Genomic DNA, 23,772 nt, shown 5'->3' with positions numbered 1-23,772 from the left:
GTCAATGTCTCCCATCCACTACATAATGTACTGGTTGGGCACAGGAGTACATTCAGCCAGAGACTCATTCCAATGAGATGCAGCACAGAGCGTCATAGGAAGTCATTTCTGCCTGTGACCATCAAAATTTACAACTCCTCCCTTGGAGGGTCAGACACCCTGAGCCAATAGGCTGGTCCTGGACTTATTTCCTGGTATAATTTACATATTACTATTTAACTATTTATGGTTTTATTACTATTTATTATTTATGGTGCAACTGTAACAAAAACCAGTTTCTCCCGGGATCAATAAAGTATGACTATGACTACGAGAAATGCTGCAGGGACTTAACAGGTGAGGCAGCATCTATGGAGAGGAATAAACAGTTGGTGTTTTGGGCCAAGACCCTTCATCAGGACCGGAAAGGAGGGGGATAGAATCCAGAATGAGAAGGTGGGGTGAGAGAATGGAGTACGTTGGCAAGTGTTAGCTGATGGTTAGGGGAAAGGGGGATGAAGCTGGAAGGAAATAGGTGGAAGATGTAAATTGATAAAGAAGAAGGAATTTGACAGGAAAGGAGAGTGATAAGCACAAGAGATAAAGCAGATGTAGAAATACAGAGCAACAGACACAAAATGCAGGAGGAACTTAGCAGGTCAGGCAGTACCTATGGAAATGAATCACTAGTCAATGCTTCAGGCTGATACCCTTCATAGGACAGGAAAGCATCTGGTTCTGGTATCTTCCCTCTTCCTTTCCAGTCATGATGTAGTGTTTTGGCCCGAAACGCCGATTGTTGATTCATTTCTACAGATGCTGCCTGATCTGCTGATTTTCTCCACCATTTTGTGTGGGTTGGTGAGAAAAGGAGAAAGGGAAGGAAGAGGGGCACTTGAGAGAGGTGATGGGCAGGTGAGGGAAAAGAAGGGGCAAGAGAGGAATCAGAATGGTGAATGGAAAAAGAGAGAAGGGGAAGGGGAATGTTAGAGAAATAGATGTCCATGCTGTCAGGTTGGAGGCTACCCAAATGGAATATGAGGTGTTGATCCTTCAGCTTGCGAGTGACCTTATCATGTCTGTAGAGGAGGCATTAGACAGACCTGTCAGAATGGGAATGGGAAATAAAACAAAATGGATGGTCATCGGGAAAACCTGCCTTATGTGTCAGAGGGGAGCAATGGTGCTCAATGCAGTGTCTTCCACTCCCCTCCTTCTTATTCTGGTTTTTCTTGTCTTCCTTTTCCAGTCCCAATGAAGGGTCTTGTTCTGAAACATTCCTCTGCATAGGTGCTGCCTGGCCTGCTCAGTTCCTCCAGCATTTTATGTTTGTTTTCATGCATGTGCATTTTAATACAGAACGCTCAACACTGTTGCAGCCTTTTCCTGTGCAACCAAATTAAGACACTGATAAAGCATTGAAACTCCATTAATCAGGCCCACTTCAGTCTTTGTTAGTGTCAAACTGGCAGATATTTTTGGATTATTGGATGATATTCTAGTTAGTACTCCAACACATTTATAATTCACAATTTTTTTTAGAAGTTGCGCACTACTATAATAAATTTTCCAGTGAACCCAGGAGGGAAGTGGAAAGAAAGCTCAGGAAAAGAAAGACACAAAACACTGCAGAATCAGAATCCAGTGAGCTTCAATGGAGTGTGAAAACTGGCTCTGGATGATTTACAGGGGAATGTGGAAAAGGGGCCTCAGAGTGTTTAAAGGGAGTGTGGGGTCAAGACCGCTATGTGTGAAAGGGAGCAGGGAATCAACATCTCATGAACTAAATGCTGATCAAATGGGATCTGTGAAGTTTTACTCTATACGCTGAAAATAGGGTCATAGAGTCATAGAACACCACAGCACACTTTTGGCCCATCTAGTCCATGCCGAACTCTTAATCAGCCTGGTCTCATCGACTTGCACTCGGTACATAGCACACCACAGCCCTTCCATTTGTGTACCGATCCAAATTTCTCTTGAATGTTGAAATTGAACCTGCATCCACCACTTCCGCTGGCAACTTGTTCCATACTCTCACCACCCTCTGAGTGAAGAAGTTCTCCACCATGTTCCTCTTAAACATTTCGCCTTTCACCCTTAACCCAGAACCTCTACTCCTAGTCTCACCCAACGTCTGTGGGAAAAGCCTGCTTGTATTTACCCGATCTATACCCCTTATAATGTTGTATACTTCTATTAAATCTCCCCTCATTCTCTTACGCTCTAGAGAACAAAGCCTTAATCTATTCAGCCTTTCCCTATAACTCAGGCCCTCAAGTCCTGGCAACATCCTTCTAAATTTCCTTAGTACTTTTCAATCTTATTGACAACTTTACTGTGAGTTGGTGACTAAAACTCCACTGAATACTCCAAATTAGGCCTCACCAATGTCTTATACACTTCAACATAATATCCCAACTCCTGTACTCAGCACTTTGATTTATGAAGGCCAATGTTTCAAAAGCTTTCTGTGCAAGCCTGCCTATCTGATCTGTATTCCCAGATCCCTTTGCTCTATGGCACTTAACAGTGCTCACCATGTAAGTCTTACCCTGGTTTGTCCTCCCAAAGTGCAACACTTCACACATGTCTGCATTAAATTCCGTCTGCCATTTTTCTCACCCATTTTTCCAGCTGGTCCAGATCCCACTGCAAGCGTTGACAGCCTTCCTTGCTGTCCTCGACACTCCTGAACTTGATGTCATTTGCAAATTTGCTGATCCAGTTAGCCACATTATCAGCCAGATCATTGATATAGATGACAAATAACAATGGACCCGGTACTTATCCCTGTGGCACACCACTAATCACATGCCTTCAGTCAGAGAGGGAACCATTTACTACCACTCTCTGGCTTCTCCCACAAAACCAATGTCTAATCCAATTTACTCCTTCATGTCGAATGCCAAGCGATTGGACTTTCTTGACTAACCTCCCATGTGAAACTTTGTCAAAGGACTTGCTAAAGTCCAGGTAGACAACATCCACAACCTTACCTGCATCAACTTTCCTGGTAACTACTTCAAAAACTCTACAAGATTGGTTAGACATAAGCTACTACACACAAAGCCATGTATTCCTAGTCAGTCCCTGCCTATCAAAATGCTTAAATATCTAATCCCTTAGAATAACTTCCTTTCCAGTAGCTTATCCACTTCTGATGTCAGGCTTAACAGACAATGATTTCTCATTTTATTTTTAAATCCTTTCTTAAACAATAGAGCAACATTAGCTCTCCTCCAATCCTCTGGCACCTGATCTGTGGCTAAGGACATTTTAATTATCCCTGCATTTTCTGGACTTCCCTCTCACAGGGTCGAAGGGAACACATAGTCAGGCCATGAAGACAGCAAACACCTCTTCCACTATAATCTGTATGCAGTCCATGACTTCATTGTTGCTTTACCTCACTTCTATAGACATCTGGGTACATCTCCCAAGTAAATACAGATACAAAAGATCCATTTAAGATCTCCCCCATTTAATTTGGTTCCATGCATAGATGACTACTTTGATCTTCAAGAGGACCCCTTTTGCCCCTTGCATTTCTTTTGCTTTTAATATATCTGTAGAATCTCTTGGGATTCTCCTTCACCTTGTCTGCTTGGGCAACCTCACATCTTCTTTTAGCTCTTCTGATTTCCTTCTTAAGTCTTCTCTCACATTTCTTAAACTCTTCAAAGTACCTCATTTGCTTCTTCCTGCCTATACCTGTTACACACCTCCTTATTCTTCTTAACCAGGGACTCCATATCTCTCAAAAAACAAGGTTCCCTAAACATGTTATCCTTGCCTTTTGTTCTGACAAGAACATACAAACTCTGCATTCTCAGAATTTCACTTATGAAAGCCTTCCACTTACCAAGTACATCTTTGCCAAAAAAACAACCTGTCCCAATCCATACTTGTCAGATAATTTCTGATACCATCAAAGTTGATCTTTCTCCAGTTTAGAATATCAACCTGAGAACCACACCTATCCTTCTCTATAATTACCTTGAAACTAATGGCATTATGATCACAGTCTTCTGTTGCCTACCCTGCCTCATTCCCTAATAGGAAATGTAGTATCACTTTCTCACTAGTTAGGACCTTTATGTATTGATTAAAGAAACTTCCAAGTTCAAGTTTCAAGCTCCTCCAGGGCCAAGATGCAAAAACACAGTATCAGCAGTCATTGCACAAATAACACATATAATTACAATAGCAGAAAAAAAGTAAAAAAAAATAATATTAAAAAAAAATAGCCCAATTCCTTGAGTGTCACGTTCTGTGGACTGATAGTGCATGGATGATGTCTTGATGCTACGTTTCTGCAAGAACAAGCCCACATCTTTCCTCATCCTGCACAAGCACAGAAGCAGACAAAAGCAATCCAGCTTGTCTTCCACTGAGCAAACACCGGACAGCAGCCCCACCAGGAGGGGAGGGAGGGGAGGGAGGAGAGGGAGGGAACGTCGACTCAGACCATGAGAGGCCTGCATCGGGCATTTTCATGTCTTACAAGGTGCAGATTGGAGGGGTCAGCCCCCAACTCAGTGCCGAATCCAGCAGCACGCAGCCAGATCCAGTGTTTCCTTCCCTGGTGGCTGCAGCAGGCAACCGCTAGGCATGAGGGCCTGGTCTGTACCACAGCAGAAGCCATGCAGCTCCCCTGCCATCAGTCTCATTGGCCAGTAAACCAGACTTGTTATATTCTGCACTACCAATATCCAACAGTGTCTTGCAATCGCAATAAAAGCGTCCCAGGACAGTAATTTGTTGTATTATGCACTGCCTCTGTTCATCGCCTCTGATGCCTTCTTCTCTAGGTAGCTGGAGCTGGCTGCAACACGACACACAACAAATCCAGCTCCATCACTATCAAGCAACTCGCTGAAAGGGTAGACCTGAAGTAATTGATGTCCTTAATATCCAGCAGTGTTTTGCAATCATAAAAATGACATCAAGGACGAACAATTGCACCTTTGTTTGGACCCCTAGAGGCCAATGTGCCTGGGCACACCATTTTCCTACTGGAGGACATTCCTGAACATATTTGATAAACTCTATCCTATCCAGCTATTTTACAGTTTGGAAGTTCCAGTCAATACGTACAAATTCGCCTACTATCACAACCTTATGTTTCTTCCAAAAGGCTGCAATCTCTCTACAAGTTTACTTCTCTAAATCCCACTGACTGTTGGGGGGAGAGGGTCTATAAAATAATCCCATTAATATGGTCATCCTATTCTTATTCCTCAGTTCCACTCATATTACTTCATTAGTCGAGTTCTCCAGCTTGTCTTGTCTGAGCACAGCCAGACAATACTTTCCTACAATACTCCTTGCATTGAAGTATCCACAATCAAAAGATTAATCCCACCTTTCGATTCCTGACTGTGTGTAGGTTTAGCAACAGATTTCCACACAACCAATCCACTATCTGCTCTGATGCTTTGGTTCCCATCCTCCTGCAACTCTAGATTAAATCCCCTTCCCCTGTGCAGGACAAGCAAACCTTCCTGCATGTATATTAGCCCCCTCCAGTTTAAGTGCAAACCATCCCATCGTACAGCTCCCATCTTCCAAAAATCTGAAGCCCTCCCTCTTGCACATATTGCCACATATTACTGCATGTATAAGCTTTAAATGGCTAGCTAAAAAAAAAATCTTTATTATGGGTGTGACAATATTGGAGTGGTCTTACTTATCCACCATTCCTGGTTTTCCTGAAAATATAGTGACGATGGACCTTCCAGTAACACACATCAAAGTTGCTGGTGAATGCAGCAGGCCAGGCGACATCTCTAGGAAGAGATACAGTCGACGTTTCAGGCCGAGACCCTTCATCAGGACTAACTGAAGGAAGAGCTAGTGAGAGATTTGAAAGTGACCTTCCAGTGATTGTTTTACTTTCAATCCTGAGTGACTCATTAAGTCACTTCACGAAGCACAAAAGAATTTAATTTCCACATACAGGAAAAACTGGGTTATTGGAGTGGCCAATACCTTTCTTTTACAATTTTTGCAGTGACTTGCTCAGAACTATTCCCCGAATTATTCTCGAACACGATGCTGAAAGGTCGTAATACATAGGAGCAAAATTAAGCCATTCGGCCCATTGACTCTGGTTCACCATTCGATCGTGGCAGATTTATTTTCCCTCTGCTTTGCTGTTGCTCACAGCACAGTAAATTGGATTGTGACTATTAGAGCTATGGACACATCCATTTCATAGTTGCTGCAAAGGGAAAGGGGGAAGATGAGAATATCTAGGGAATGAGCAAAGCAAAGACATACTTCACAACAGAGCTAACAAATGATCTTAACCTGTGAGAGCCTCCAGATTCATTACTAATGTTCCATTGCCCATTTTAAAGAAGTTTTTAAAAAAAAACTAAGAGAGAACCACGAGAGAATACAACAAAACAATAGGAATTGCACCAGTGTCAAACTGACAGGAAATATGAGAGGCCCATAGGTAAATAAAAAGTACTCTCCTGATGAATTTAGCTGTCAGTGCTGATGAAGTGTCACACTCAGGACACTTGTTTTAGATATTACTGGGTATTTTGCGCATTCTTATGTGAGACCTCCAGCATCCAAGGTTGTTTGATTTTGCTTTAGCTTTGCCACCGTTTGACTTGCTGTTAATTTCCAGCAGATTTGGCTTTAATTTAAGGGTGGGTGGTAGCGGGAATCTGAGAGTGAAAAGAAGCTGTCTCTGGTTCAGTGGGCGAGCTTGTGAGTCGTACGTTGTGCAACAGAACGAAGAATATTTGCTCAGACTCAGTGGTAGACAGGAAGCATTATCCCTCATGACTGCAGTTGGATTGCAACTGCAAAGGGTCCTCATCCTTTAGTTTCAAAGAGATCCAAGATTCAAAAAACTTTATTGTCACTCTAACCATACATCAGCTGTGCAGGGCAGAATGAGACAGCATTTCTCAGGGGCAGTGCAATCATAACATAACAAACACAACACTAAATAATAAACATAACAATAAATAGTAAAACACAACAGTCACATGTCAGTTAAGATCAGTTATAAGTGTCCAGTGCAAGTTAAAAGTGTCCAAAGCAGATTCAGGTGGAGCAGCTATTTAGTATGTGTATTTACTGAGTTCTTAAAACTCCGATTAAGTTCATTCAGAGTGCATTGCCTATTGAGTCATTAAGGGTTTGAACAAGGATTGTCCATTCAAAGATCTCCTCAGTCTTCCCAATTGGGCAGTAATAATGATACACATATTTACATACACATGCTCCTTCCCTTTGATAAAAAAAATTACATTAAATTAGCATATTTTTCCCGACACTGGCCCCCTAGGCCTGAGTTGACGTAGTAGTAGTAGTAGCATATTTAAGAAGTTTTATGCTTTATCATTTTTTGCAGCGGGATTAAAATTAAAATTTCGATTGAAGTGTCATTCAATGCTGTTTGACGTTGCCCATCTCTGGACTCAGTGATGCTGTCCTATCCTGGCTCTCATCATGAATATCACGGAGTTTCTTTTTTCTGAATAATTGTGGGATTCATTTCAGGATCATCTTCACTTTCACAGTTTTCCTTATTCTCTTGAGTAAAGTACGTCTTGCCAAGATTAATTAGTTTGCATGAATTTAGCTGAATCTCTCAACACTTTAAAGATAATTCTTTGAACTGTATGCCTCATATAAAGCCATAACTCCTAGGGCTATAAGCCTCCATTAGCTCCACAGCACCCCACCATCCTATCTCCCAATTGTCAAGAGATCAAAACCATGAATTCTAGTATGCAGAGTGAACTTCAAGCTCTTATAACGTGCAATGATGCTTCCTCAGTTTAAACTGGCTACTCGCTAGCCTCCTTTACATTGGTGAGATCTGTTGTAAATTAGGGGACCACTTTGCCAAGCACCTCGACTCGATCCGCCACAAGCGGTACTTCCTATGGCCAAATATTTTAATTCCAATTCCCATTCCAGTTCTGACATGCTGGTCCATGGCTTCCTCTTGTGTCAAGATGTGGCCCCCTTCTCACCTGCCTATCACTTCCCCCTGGGTCCCCTCCTCCTTCCCTTTCTCCCTGTAGACCAATCTCCTCTCTTATCAGATTCCTCCTTCTCCAGCCTTTGACATTCCCCACCCACCTGGCTTCACATATCACCTTCCAGCTTATCTCCTTCCTGCCCTCCCCGCCATTTTATTCTGGTGCCTTTCCCCCTCCTTTCCAGTCCCGATGAAGGGTCTCGGCCCAAAACGTCGACTGTTTATTAATTTCCATAGATGCTACATGACCTGCTGAGTTCCTCCAGCATTTTATACAGTATGTGTTGCTTTGGATTTCCAGCATCTAAAGATTTTCTCATGTTCATTTTTACTGTATCGTCTCAAATGAGCTCAACCATATCCTGAATTTTTTATGCATCTGATTTCTTCAGTGTATCATCTACTGGAGAGTGGCATTGATCTATGGCTTGGAAAATAATGCCACCAGTCGATACCTCATGTTTCACGGTGATGTTAAACTGATTTTTATTTATAAATGCTTCCTTAACCATGTACACTGATATTCCAACTTCCCCATATGAACCTGGTGAAGAGGAGTGAAACAGTGCTTTATTCTGCTGCTTTTCATAAATAGTTCAAACAGAACCAGCTTAGTTTGTGGACTATTACCTGATATAAATTCTTCCAGAACACTACATGTATTATAATTCCTCTATTGTGGACTCTGTGCTGGTGTATTGCTTCATAACCAAATTAATGAGGATCAATTAATACTAAAAGATTACTACACCTTATTCTATATAATATGGATACTGGAGTGGCCTCATTAATACCTGGAGTTGTGCTTCAGGGGGTTGTGTTTTGTAAACTTCAGATTCTATATATCTACTAGTTGGTCTCTTGAGCCTTTGTTACAAATCAATAGACAAATAAACAGGCTAGTAACATATATCCAGTCTACCCAACTTTTCTACGTGCAGTTCTTTCATTATCTTCCTTGCAATCCCTTTAGCATCACTGTTAGCATATTTTGTAGATAATCGATGACATCTATGATAAAACAACCTCATTCAGATGTGTCTAAATGAGTTCTTTAGCTATTTAACTTCAGATATGTCCATTTCTCTAACAAGCAAGTTGTGTTCCACCACCTGCAGAGAATAAATTTCATTTCCTACATTTGTGTCAGCTTCTACATAATGTCAGTAAGACATGCATCATAATACAGTCGTTGAGGTCTCTGTCAGTCAAAGCTGACCATGGATATTGCATCCTAGCTCTCTAGACCATTACCTGATGGGCAAGCCTGGGCAGTACGATATGGAGAGCAAGCTGTTGCCCATGTAACAAGCTCCCCTTCTCCAGGCATCCGACGAACCCAAAGGAACAGCAGAGACTGATATAGTTTGGTTCCAGCAGCATCGCAGGAGTTGCCAGTCAGCACTGAACACAATGTTGGACTGCCTTTTGGGCTTCAGCTCCGGATTTTTACCTCGGGGTTTACTCCCGAAGCCTTCCCCATGAGTGGTAGCGAGGCAGCTGAGGTTTGAGATCAGAGTTGTCCTTCTCCTAGATGAGATGCCAATGACAGCTGATCAGCACTATCTGCCTGAAGGGACTGGTTTTAAGGTGTCAGTAACCCACCTTTCCTCCCTTCTCCTGTCAGTAGAAACAGCTCTGCCAGACTCAGTAGCTAAGCCACGAGTGAAGGGCAGGAGCTGGACTTGGTTGTCAGAGACTATTTGAGGCTCACTCCATTGGAGCATTTAATAGGTAGTGGGAGCTTGTTCCCATTACCACCCCCAGCTATAACAACCTTAAGAAACCATAAATCAGTGGATTCTAGTTAATTGGGCCATTGGTTAATCAGGGGTAGCCACTTATTTGGGACAATTCTAATGACCAAAAACTAATCAAGAAAATAACCAGCTGGTTAGAACTGCTGGGGAGTTGTGGATAGAGTTGCTGGAGTGGTTGTGGAAAGAGAGAATTGAGTTGTGACTGGAAAATGGTGGAGAGAGAGAACATCAAGGAAAGAGCCAAGCTGTTGAAGGAAGTTTTTGGTGACAGTGGAAGTGAACTAGAGATAGAGGTCAGTGGGAAAGAGGAACGGAATGGAAAGAGGAAGAAAAGAAAGCAAAGCTAAAGGATATCAAACTCTGAGGAGTCAGCGGATAATCAAAGCAGGACAAGAAAACAATGGAAAGAAGATGAGATTTTGAGCAATTATAAAACTAAGTGAAGACTTAGTCTTTTGGTGATTGGAACCCGATTCATTTGACGAAGATGCTCAACAAAATTATAGGTGAGATTAAAGGAGCAAAGATTTTACGAAATGGATCACTATTAGTGATTTGTTGGGGTAGTGCTCAGCAAGGTGAAGTGATAAGATTATGTAAAATAGATGACAAAGAAGTACAATGCTCAATACCCAACAAAAGAAAGTGGACTAGAGGAGTTATCTTGGGGATATCAACAAAAGTTACTATGGATGAAATTAAACAGAACATAAAAGGTGCAAAAATTATTGAGGCCAAACGTTTGAAAGTTACAAGAAACAGGAGAAAGTGTGATAGCTTATTGGTAATGATTAACTTTGATGAAGAGAGATTGCCGACTAACGTTTACTTAGGGTATATGTGTTATGCAGTTAGAATATATATACCACCGCCTTTAAGATGCTATAAATGTCAGAAATTCGGGCACATTGCGGCGGTCTGCAGAGGAAAACAAAGATGTGGGCAATGCGCTGGAGAACATGAATATGGGAAATGTGAAGCGGGAGCTAGGCTGAAATGCTGCAATTGTGCCGAGGAACACAGCGCAGCTTATCGAGGGTGCATTTATAGCAAGAAGTCGGCTGAGATACAATATGTAAAAGTAACTCAAGGAATCAGTTATGCAGAGGCAGTGAAAGAATTTGATGAGAAAAAGGCTGTCAAGCAGACAAATACAGGGAATAATAAACTGGTGAATTGTGAGAGCTGTAATATGAAAAATAAGGATACACTATTAATTAGTATAAAGGAGCTCGTGCTTTTTATGGTGGATGCAATTAATTGTTCAGTGCAAATAATCAAAAGAAATGAGAAAATTAAAATTATCGTCAAGTCTGCAGAAAAGTATCTTGGTATTAAAGGAATTAGGTGGGAAGAAGTCAAAGAAATGCTGAATGGAGGATCTAACAATTCACAGGCAGGGGAGATGGAATCTTAATGGCAGTATATTTATCGCAAATGGTCAAGAGTTTAAGAAATGTTTCAGAATTTAAGGAAAATCCTCAGATATTATGGTTGAAACCCAGGATAAATGTGCAGAACTCCAACAACAGCTAGAAGTACCCGACAAGAACAATGGTGAGTTGGAAAGAGATTGGAAAATGGAGGATATTACTACAAGAATACAAAAGGAAAAGGAATTTGTTGCAAAATGAATTATCTACATTCAGATTATAAAATGAAAACATGGAAGCAAATGAAGAAGAACTCCGAGATCTCAGTTAACAACTGCAGGCTACAATCCAAGAAAAGGAAAACATGGATGACAAGTGAGGTGGAAAATCTAGTCAGGTGGAAGAAGGCAGCATACATGAGGTTTAGGAAGCAAGGATCAGATGGGTCTATTGAGGAATATAGGGAAGCAAGAAAGGAGCTTAAGAAGAGGCTGAGAAGAGCAAGAAGGGGGCATGAGAAGGCCTTGGCGAGTAGGGTAAAGGAAAACCCCAAGGCATTCTTCAATTATGTGAAGAAAAGAAGGATGACAGGAGTGAAGGTAGGACCGATTAGAGATAAAGGTGGGAAGATGTGCCTGGAGGCTGTGGAAGTGAGTGAGGTCCTCAATGAATACTTCTCTTCAGTATACACCAATGAGAGGGAACTTGATGATGGTGAGGACAATATGAGTGAGGTTGATGCTCTGGAGCATGCTGATATTAAGGTAGAGGAAGTGTTGGAGTTGTTAAAATACATTAGGACAGATAAGTCCCCGGGGCCTGATGGAATATTCCCCAGGCTGCTCCACGAGGTGAGAGAAGAGATTGCTGAGCCTCTGGCTAGGATCTTCATGTGCTCGTTGTCCATGGGAATGGTACCGGAGGATTGGAGGGAGGCGAATGCTGTCCCCTTGTTCAAAAAAGGTAGTAGGAATAGTGCGGGAAATTATAGACCAGTGAGCCTTACGTCTGTGGTGGGAAAGCTGTTGGAAAAAATTCTTAGAGATAGGATCTATGGGCATTTAGAGAATCATGGCCTGATCAGGGACAGTCAGCATGGCTTTGTGAAGGGCAGATCGTGTCTAACAAGCCTGATAGAGTTCTTTGAGGAGGTGGCCAGGCATATAGATGAGGGTAGTGCAGTGGATGTGAGCTATATGGATTTTAGTAAGGCATTTGACAAGGTTCCACATGGTAGGCTTATTCAGAAGGTCAGAAGGCATGGGATCCAGGGAAGTTTGGCCAGGTGGATTCAGAATTGGCTTGCCTGCAGAAGGCAGAGGGTGATGGTGGAGGGAGTACATTCAGATTGGAGGATTGTGACTAGTGGTGTCCCACAAGTATCTGTTCTGGGACCTCCACTTTTCATGATTTTTATTAACGACCTGGATGTGGGGGTAGAAGGGAGGGTTGGCAAGTTTGCAGACGACACAAAGGTTGATGGTGTTGTAGATAGTGTAGAGGATTGTCAAAGATTGCAGGGAGACATTGATAGGATGCAGGAGTGGGCTGAGAAGTGGCAGATGGAGTTCAACCCGGAGAAGTGTGAGGTGGTACACTTTGGAAGGACAAACTCCAAGGCAGAGTACAAAGTAAATGGCAGGATACTTGGTAGTGTGGAGGAGCAGAGGGAACTCGGGGTACATGTCCACAGATCCCTGAAAGTTGCCTCACAGGTGGATAGGGTAGTTAAGAAAGCTTATAGGGTGTTAGCTTTCATAAGCCGAGGGATAGAGTTTAAGAGTCGCAGGGTAATGATGCAGCTCTATAAAACTCTGGTTAGGCCACACTTGGAGTACTGTGTCCAGTTTTGGTTACCTCACTATAGGAAGGATGTGGAAGTATTGGAAAGGGTACAGAGGAGACTTACCAGGATGCTGCCTGGTTTAGAAAGTATGCATTATGATCAGAGATTAAGGAAGCTAGGGCTTTACTCTTTGGAGAGAAGGAGGATAAGAGGAGACATGATAGAAGTGTACAAGATAATAAGAAGAATAGCTAGAGTGGATAGCCAGCGCCTCTTCCCCAGGGCACCATTGCTCAATACAAGAGGACATGGCTTTGAGGTAAGGGGTGGGAAGTTCAAGGGGGATATTAGAGGAAGATTTTTTACTCAGAGAGTGGTTGGCGCGTGGAATGTACTGCCTGAGTCAGTGGTGGAGGCAGCTACACTAGTGAAGTTTAAGAGACTACTAGACAGGTATATGGAGGAATTTAAGGTGGGTGGTTATATGGGAGGCAGGGTTTGAGGGTCGGCACAACATTGTGGGCCGAAGGGCCTGTACTGTGCTGTACTGTTCTATGTTGCTATGTGACAAAGCAGATAGACTTGGAAAAACAGCAACTTTAAAAGTATAACGTGAGATAATTACTATCCTTTAACAAGATGACTTTAGTCTTATAAGTGATGCAGGTGAAATCAATGTAATTGAGGTAATGCAACTATGCAAAAACATGTGACATAATTAGTGAAGAATAGCAGTTTGCGGCATTATCTAATGAGCGCATTAAGCATTCACTAGGAATTGCAACTACAGAGTGATGCTAATAGAGAACTGCAGGCTGAACTAGATTGTCTAAAGTAGAGAACTCCAGGACATATTTGGTTGGAACACCGTAAGTCTAGCAGGTGGCGGTAATGCACTGAAAACTGGTTGCCAACCGCCATACAACAAAAAAGAAGAAGAAGAAGAAAATAATCAGGATTCCCATAATTGATTTGGGACACTATGCTGCTTAATTGGGACAGGAGACTCTTGCTGTACAGTTTCTAACTGATTTGTGTGGCCGTTAGACTATGCTCAGAGAGAACAGGTTTTAAATAGTGTCAGCTGCGTGTGTTTGTGTTCAAAAAGCAGAGATTTTTATCACTGATAGTTTTAAAGAAATAAGCAGTAATACAATTCAGAATTGTTTTGCTCATTGTGGTTTCAAGCATTCAGACTTGGAGATGCCAGAAGTGGCCGGAGTGAAAATGAAACAATTTCACTACCTCAACTAGTTAGGAACTACAAAGAAATTGAAGGTATTGGCAATCATCTTGAATGTTACAATAAAATGAAGATTTTGAGGATGCAATCATTTAAAGCATTGTATGAAGTCAGTCCATTTTCTGCACTAGGTTTTTGAGCTGATTTTGTTCATTTACCGTCAATCAAAACAACACAGCAACGTACACCAGATTAATTCTTCCATCGATAACTATTAGGAATTAATACACAGTTTTATAGTATTTTAGCATGATAGATAGTGTTCTAATTTGTTCTGTATTTCATTTAAGCGCATAACTTGTTACCCACATGAACAGTAGTTTATCTCTTTTCTACCTATTTAACTATTTCCATGAAACTTCAGCTATTAGGGGCAGCCGCTTAATTGGGCTGAAATGTATTGGTCTTGATGTGTCCCAGTTATGTCCCACTGTCTTTTCCTTGGATCTCTGTACTCAGTGAAATCAAATTAGGAGGTAGGATGGCCTATCCTGAAGCCTTGATCCATTCTTGTAGAAATAGCAGGGGATTCCAAGAATGTCCAACAAAGGCTAGTAGTCTTTAATTTGGGTGAAAGGCTTTTTAGCAAAAAGTGGGAGTACTTTGTAATTTCAAATATAATTATCATTGCCTCAGCTCTGTATGTACATCTGAGTGTTTCCTTCTTATATTTGATCACATCTGGTAATGCATATGCACTAGGCTCCTCTGTGACATGGTTAATCACTGCCTCTGCTTCATAGCTGGCAGGTTTGCAGTCAATTCACCAATACAGATCCATTTCTAAAGCTTTTTTTTTGCAACAATAGCATGCCTTTTGCTGATTTTTATCCCCACCAGCAACATTTCTCTCTCTTTAATTGTTGATAACAGGGACTTAGTACTGGCAAGATGTGATACATATTTAGTATAGTATTGGATCAAATCTTGAGACGATCAGAGCTTAGTAACACTTTCTGGCTCTGAAGACAGCCTAAATTTTTGCTTTAAGTGGTTGCAGTCTATTTTATCAACTCCACAGACCAAAAAAAAAATTCTTCTTTACGCTTAGAGGCACATTTGCATTTATTTAAGCTTAGTGTTATGTTTATAAAGTGTTCTTAGCAGCTGCTCAAATATCTGAAGATATTCTATTTTCTTGGCATCATTTATTAGATAGGTAGATAGATACTCTATTGATCCCAGAGGAAATTACAGTGTCACAGTAGCATTACAAGTGCACACATAAACAAATATTAGAAGTGAAGAAAGAAAGAATAAAAAATAAGTTACCTCAGTCTAACAGGAAGGGGTCATCACTTCCCTGGCTAGGTTGACTTATTATAGAGCCTAATGGTAGAGGGTAAGAATGACCTTGTATAGCGCTCTTTCAAGCAGTACAGATAAAGATTTTGGTTACTTGGGGAAAGTAACGAATAATTATACCAAATTTATTTTGAATCCCATGGAGCATGTGGAAACCTTCCAATAACCAGGTCGTTCTTTTCTTTTTTTTCTCTTTCTTTCTTTTTAGGTAGGACTATATATGGGAGGGGGGAGGGTAGATTTTATCTTTTCATGTATTCTTTTTGAAAATTTAATAAAAATTATATTAAAAAAAAGCAGTATGGTTGTCTTAGTCTATTACTAAAAGTGCTCCTCTGTTCAGCCAATGTGGCATGCAGAGAGTGAGAAGCATTGTCCAGGATTGCCAGGATTTTCCATAGTGTCCTTTGTTCTACCACAGCCTCCAGTGTGTCCAGTCTGACTCCTATAACAGAGCCAGCCTTTCCAATGTATATTGAGCCTGTTGGCATCACCCATGTTGATGCTATTGCCCCAGCACACTACTGCAGATAAGATTGTACTGGCAACAACAGAATGGTAGAACATATGAAGGAGAGGCCTGCATACCCTAAAGGACCTTAGTCTCCTCAGGAAGTAGAAGCAACTCTAGCCCTCCTGTACACAGACTCTGTGTTGGTGCTCCACTCAATTCTGTTATCTAGGTTCACCTCCTGGTACTTGTAGGTCTTCACCACATCCACATCATCACCATCACTAGTAACAGGGACTTTAAGCAGGCTTAAGGCTGATTTATACTTGTGCGTATAGGCTACACCGTAGCCTACGCCATAGACCTGATTTATACTTTTGCGTAGCCCTACGCCATAGCGAGCATGCGTAGTTGTGTCTGCGTCGCTCTGCAATTCACTGCCAAAACACTAGTTGGCGGTGGGGTTCCTATGCCACTGTGTTGAGTTTCTTCGTGACAGACATGGACGAGGAAATGCATTTCAAATATTTTCGGATGTCGGCAGGTAGATTTGACGATTCGGTTCATCGTCTCCAACCATTTATTCAGCATCAGTGTACAGACTTGGCGGAGAAAAGCAACCGGAAATGTGTAGGAGGAAATGCGATGCTACCAAGTGGACCAATCACAGTTGTTGCTGTCTGCATCACCACGACGCGTGAGTTACATTTTTGGGGAGGTGCACGTCACCCTACTGCGTACATTTGACACACAAGTATAAGTCAGCCTTAAGTCTTCTTAAAGTCCATCACCATCTCTTTTGTCTTACTGATGTTGAGCTGCAGATGATTCAGCTTACACCTTTTGACAAAGTCCTTCACCAAGGCCCTGTATTCATCCTCCCATCCTCCCTTCATACACCCAACTATTGCTGAGTTATCAGAGAATTTCTGCAGATGATATGACTCTGCATTGTATCTATTAAAATATCATCTTGACATTGCAGAACTTGATTGATAGTCACCTGGAATACTTGAGCTGATAGTGTTATGATAGCTTGCTTTACAAGTTCAACAATTTTGGAATTTAATTCTCAAGAGCGTTTGCTTTCTTTGTATGTGTTAGCTATCCATTGGAAGGAGTCAAGTCTTACTAGTTGAGCAAACAAACCTTATAACTATAGATAAAGGGTATTGTTCATTATCCCCATTTGTTATAATTGCTGCAGAGCTAGACAGCTAGCTACCTCCAAGATGGGTATCACCCAGGTATTTTGTAACACTTCCACAAATATCCTGCATCATTCAAACTCATTTGGTTCTCCTGCCAACAGAGTTTTCATCACAAACAGCAGATGGCTCAATTTGTATTAGATCATTTTGGCATTTGGTTGAAAACATGTGAGCTTGGTGCCGTTCAATGCCCAAGTAGGAATCTTTAAAAATATTTTCATATTATTCCACTATCTCCTTAAACATTGTTGTGATATATTCACATTGAATCAATTCTTCCAATGCATCCTCAACTTCGACAATCAATTTTTGCTGAACCAAATTGGTTTATTGACATAATAAACACTATAATTGGTCATCGTGCTTTTTGCCATTATGGAGGATGACAAAGTTCTTACAATGTTCTCAAAGTTTTACCAGAAAATTGGCTCAACTTTAATATGCTTCTTGTTAATAACGCTTACAGAATATTTAGCCAAACATTTTCCTTGCCATGATGGTCGGCTGTGTCAACATTCATTTTAAAATCTTGATTTTAATTCTTGACTCCAATGATTTATTTTTCTTTTCAAATATACAATGTTGAAATGTATCGCTCATAGATGTTATGTAAGCTTTCTTTCCTTGGTTTTCTGCTGCAGTTATTTCCTTTCCCCTGGGACACTTCTCAACAGCCACTGTTTTGACTTGCTACACTCTACTAGCCCTGCGTACAGAATCTTTGTGCTTTCTACAATTAAAGCACCTTGTTGCTCTGAACAGAAACAGTTTCTGAATGATCCACATTGTAACACCAGTAGAGCTTTCTGTCAGACCAACTTTTCATGTCACTCACGCTCCTGTCACATGGGCTCAACATCAAGGCCACTCATATTGTTCATGTCTTTAATCGCTGTACCATATCTACACCAGCATTCTGCACACGCTGTAATTTCTTAACATCTTAGAGGCCATTTCCATTAACAGAGCTGGCTTATATAAGCATTTGAAAGATTAAATAGTATGTTTCATAACATGAATGTATAAGTTTACCAACAACAGAGCACATCCAAGATTGCTCTAAGCTAACAATAGTACAAAAGCAACACACATAAAAGTTGCTGGCGAACGCAGCAGGCCAGGCAGCATCTCTAGGAAGAGGTGCAGTCGACGTTTCAGTCCGAGACCCTTCATCAGGACTAACTGAAGGAAGAGTGAGTAAGGATTTTTTTTAGAAAATCCATATAGTTGTTAATCTTTTTGCTTGACCATCATTTGTGAGTTCTAGCTTATAATTTCATACAATTTGCAAATGCAGTAGATGGAAATCATTTCCAGCTTTTAGAACATAGAACTGTACAGGCCTTTTGGCCGACAATGTTGTACCGACCCCTTAATCTACTCCAAGATCAATCTGGCCCTTCCCTCTCACATAGTTTTCCATTTTTTTTTCCTCCATGTGCCTATCTAAGAGTCTCTAATGTATGGAACATTAATTTGGAATGTGAAAGTAGTTACCTAATATTGGATGAGTTTCTGACAACTGGTGTTTTTTTGGCTCAAGTTCATAGGTATTTATTAAGAATGTTACCCTGGTTCATTTTACTATCATCTGTACTTCCAAAATTTTTGTCTCCAATAGTCATGGCAATTAAATCATACTTCTTCGAAAATATGTTCGTCCATCGTCGACGTCGATGAGGATCTCGACACCATTATCTTGGTGTGGAGACCAGTGCGTGATTTGGATTTAAGTGAGGGAGAGTTGCATAGTGTCAGCCTCACTCTCTCTTCCCAATTCCCATCTGGATCCAGTGGCAAGACAGAGTCTAGACGGCTGGAGATGGGACTAGGCGCAGTGGATGACCAGGATGTCTTCTGTGTCTTGTACTGCTCTACACGTTCTACGACGCTTGCAGAGACCGCCTTCTTGATCTTCCATTGGTCTCGTCCGCTCAGTCCGCTGGAGTCTGTCTTCACATACTGGGATAGACAACCCCCTGTCTCACTGAGGGTTTGAAATCCGTCAGCTACCCTCACCTGGGTTAGCCGGCTTGTTGAAGCCATTGCCTGGGGTGTGGCCGCTGTCGCAAGCAAACAGCTACGGGGAGCCACAGGTGAGAGCTGAGTGCCAGGTGGGGACCAAAGTTGGACTAACCGCCTTGAAAAGGACGCAACATGTCCTCCCACCAGAGGTGCTACCCCTTCCTGACACCCCATACACCCCATTCAAAAATATAGAACATAGAACAGTACAGCACTGTACCTGCTCTTTGGTCCATGATATTGTGCCATCCTTTTAACCTTCAAAATCTGTCTAACTCTTCCCTCCCACATAGCCCTCTATTTTTCTTTCATCCATGTGCCTATTTAAGAGTCTCTAAAATGCCCCTGACATCAACTTCTACCAGCACCTCTGGCAGTGCATTCTTGTCACTTACCTCTCTGCAAAGACAAAAGTATCCCTGATATCTCTCCTATATTTTCATTTAATCACCTTAAAAGTATGTCGTCTTGTATTAGACATTGCCAACATGGGGAAAAGGTGCTGGCCATCTACTCTATCAATGCCTCGTTATCATCTTATACACTTGTGCCAAGGCTCCTCTCAACCTCCTTCACTCCAAAGAGAAAAGCCCTAGTTGGCTCAACCTTTGCTCATAAGACATGCTCTCTAATCCAGGAAGAATCCTGGTAAATCACCTCTGCAATCCCTCTAAAGCAGGGGTTCCCAACTAGTTTTTATGCCATGGACACCGACCATTAACCGAGAGGTCCGTGGACCCCAGGCTGGGAACCCTTGCTCTAAAGCTTCCAAGTTCTTCTACTGGATCTGGTGATTTCACAATCCAGAATTCTTTAGAAGTCAATATTGAGGCATAAAGCATGTTACTCTTGGCCATTTATTGAGTGTTTTATGAATGAAGAATGAAACAAAGAAAGGAGAGAGAACAAAGAAGTTGTCAGAATCAGGTTTAATGTCACTGGCATATGTTATGAAATTTGTTCTTTTGCGGCCTAAGGTAGAAGGAGATGAGTTATACAGCTCTTGTTACGTGCACGTGCAGTTCAACTCTTTGAGTGATTATGCAGAAAGTTTGAAGTTAATAACTCACCTCTTTCTACCTTAAGCCACAAACTAATCAGTCACTCCTGCTGTGGACCACTTACTGGAGGTCCAAGATGCCGACTTCTATAAAGAAGGGATCTGTATGCTCCACGACCGCTGGATTAAGCGTGTAAATGTAGGAGGGGACTATGTTGAAAAATAAATGTGCTAGCTTTTCTAAAATTGACTCCTTCTACCTTAGGCCACAAACTTATCAATCACCTCTCATGCACCCTCTTGAAAGATGCTCTGATGTCAGCCTTTGAGACAGCGATCACAGGGTCACGAGATGCTACAGGGATTTGCACAGATGTAGTTTTATTCCCCCTTTCAAAATTGCGTAAAAGGTGTTGAGCTCGTTTGTGAGTGAAACATCACAGCGATTTATGATGTTAGGCTTTGATTTGTAGAAGGTAATGGCGTGCAAGCTGACATCCAATTCTGTCTCTAACCTAAATCGGAATTGTTTTGTTCATTTGTGGTCACCTTAAAGAAAAGCTGTAAAGCCAACATGACATTGTAATGATTGCAATTAACCAGCCATATTCAAGTAGTGTGTTACCTCCTATAGGAAAACTAAGAAGCTTCTGGAAAAACACATTAGCAGCTGTACTACAATTAATGAAAAATTCACTGAATAATTGCATGTCCACGTTTGATTATATAAAAATTGTAGCAAGCAATTAAAAGATTAAATTATGAAAAATAACAATATTGCATTCTAATCCAACATTCCCCTCTTTGATTCTACATCACACATTTAAGATCATAATATCTGAAAACTTCAGAGACAGAAATTTTGCAATACCTGTGTCAAGTATAAAATAACTAATAAATTCACTCTGAATTGTGAAAACAAAGGTATTCATACAATAATGTCATAACCAAATGGATTGTCCTTATGAGTAAGTACACTATAAATAGGTATAACCAGAGTAGGTACACTCACTCACGAACTCGCGTGTTTGAGCAGTTCTATTAATAATTGTCCTTATACAAGTAATTAAGATGTAAATTATGATAAAGAACATCAGGACAAATACTATAACATTATATAAAGTAATTCCTGCTTTGCTTTGATCCAGTTAAAGAATTTCCTTCTATCAGATTGATGTGTTAGTTGCTTCTTTATGAAAATGATTAGCCAAATCAGTAATGTCCTACAACACTCTTTGCCTTAACTGCATGTTTCCACCTTAACTGCTAGGGAGAGATCTAAACTCAAACAATTTTGGAGAACTATCTTACGCATTGCATTCATTTTTTGTTGTTACTTTCTGTAAGACATCAGATTTGCTCTTTAGACTTTTTATTGACTCTGTCATACTGATATTGTAATTTATCAGTTTTTTTCTCCTTTTTCACTTGCTCAGTTAAATTTTTAACTTATGCAATTAACTCTAATACATAATCTTCTAGCTCAGCTCATTCTTATTTTCTTAACTGTGATAAGACTGCTAGCTTTTTTCTCTTTCACATTCTCTGGATCTTACTTCATGCCCTTTTAATATCTTCTAGTAGCCAAGTTTCATTAAACTCAACAGTGATGGTATATTTCATCCACTTTTCTTCATTAATCTTACCAAAACGAAATACTTTGTTTAAATGAGAACACAAACCCTCAGTCATCTGTTCAGATGTAACAACTGGAGGTTCAATCTGTCCTTTTTCTGGAGTAGGTTTCTCTAAGTTAGCATGATGTCAAATCTCCTTTAGGGTTCCTCCCTAGAGCACTTGCTCAAATCACTAGATTGCAATTGAAATTCCTGTATCACTAAATTTGTGCCATCAAACTCTATACCAATACTTTCCCCTTTGTCTAGGATTCTCATATGGCCTTAAATATTTGCAGAAAAGGCCAACACATCATATACCTTCTTAAGCACCATGCAAAGTGTGTGGTAAATTTGAGGGCTCTATGGACCTAGACACAAAGACCCCTCTGTTCCTCCACATTGTCAACAATCCTGTCACTAACTTTGTCATCAAGTTCAATCTTCCAAAATGCTTTACTTCACTCATTTCCAGATTGTACTCTATATGCCTCTTCTCAGTCCAGCTCTGCACCTTTCAATGTCCCGATATATACGACAAACTTCTACACTATCCACAACACCACCAACCTTCATGTCATCTGCAAACTTACTAACCACCCTTCCTCTTCACCATCTAAGTCATTTATAAAAGTTACAATGAGCAGGGGTCCCAGAGCAGCTCCTGTACTTGAATCTGAACCTCCAACTTGCTGTGATGAACAGTTTTCTACTCTGATAACATCAATCATCAAACAACGTCCTCAAAGATAGCATCATTTCTTATGGCTGAGATTCTTCATCATCCTCTTCTCAGTGTCTACACTATGTATATTTAAATATCTTACAATTGCAATTAATATATAATTGATGTGCAGCATAATGTTTTGTACCATCACATATTTCTGTAACATTTCAGATCTGTAGGAGCAGCTGATTATAACTAGCACACACAGTTTTGATGTGTCATGCTTGTGCCTGTTGAAGGGAAGCAGTTCATTTTCCATAGGCATTCCAAAGTTTCAGGAGTTTACCCTGTAGAAGTGATAGAGCAATCACTGGAGAAGACTCATCAGTCAAAGCAGCCATGAAGGCAACTGAAATAACAAAGCACAGGCACCACTACATGTGGAACTTCACAGGAATGTAAAGCTTGAATTGAAAAGAAAGCCAAGTGGTTAAAAGAACAAGCCTTGTTGCAAGGAGGTAAGGGCAGGAGTTTGGCTGAAGCATGAAAATATTGCATAAGAAAACCATGAAGAGAAGATCATTTAATCTAGAGCTGTGGTCACCTCACAAGACATTGAGCAAGAAATTGTGATCCCCAGAATGTGGGTGGATAATATCAACAAAGGATATATTTTCAAAGCCCTAAAGAAAAACATTGAAGCATTCTACAAGAGCTTTGGATTCACTGTTTTATAGGATCCTGACCCGGATCTGGGCCGTACCCTCCAAATGTCTGGACCTACCTCCCTGTTTTTTTGCACCACCTTACTTTCCATTTTCTAGTTTGTATTTATGATTTATAATTTAAATTTTTAATATTTACTATCGATTTGTACTCCAGGGAGCGGGAAGCACGGAATCAAATATCGCTGTGATGATTGTACATTCTAGTATCAATTGTTTGGCGACAATGAAGTATAAAGTATAAAGTTAGCCACAAGGCTGTCAAACAGATTAGTGTGATACAGCATCACACCTGTGTGGCAACAGATTACTGGGTCACAAGGCTGTCAAACAGATTAGTGTGATTACTGGGTCACAAGGCTGTCAAACAGATTAGTGTGATACAGCATCACACCTGTGTGGCAACAGATTACTGGGTATTGATTTCCTGACAGCCTGTTGTGAGTATTCCCAATCAAAGGCTTCATTAATACAGCAATTTCCCACAAAATTCTTCTAGGGTGCATCACAACCTGGTATGGAAGTTGTCCTGTCCAAGACTGGAAGAAGCTGCAGAAGATCGTGAACACAGCGCAGCACATCACACAAACCAATCTTCCATCCTTGGACTCACT

This window comes from Mobula birostris, chromosome 12 (assembly GCF_030028105.1).
Source record: "Mobula birostris isolate sMobBir1 chromosome 12, sMobBir1.hap1, whole genome shotgun sequence".
In the NCBI taxonomy this organism is placed as follows: domain Eukaryota; kingdom Metazoa; phylum Chordata; class Chondrichthyes; order Myliobatiformes; family Myliobatidae; genus Mobula; species Mobula birostris.
Note: the sequence above shows the minus strand (reverse complement) of the source record.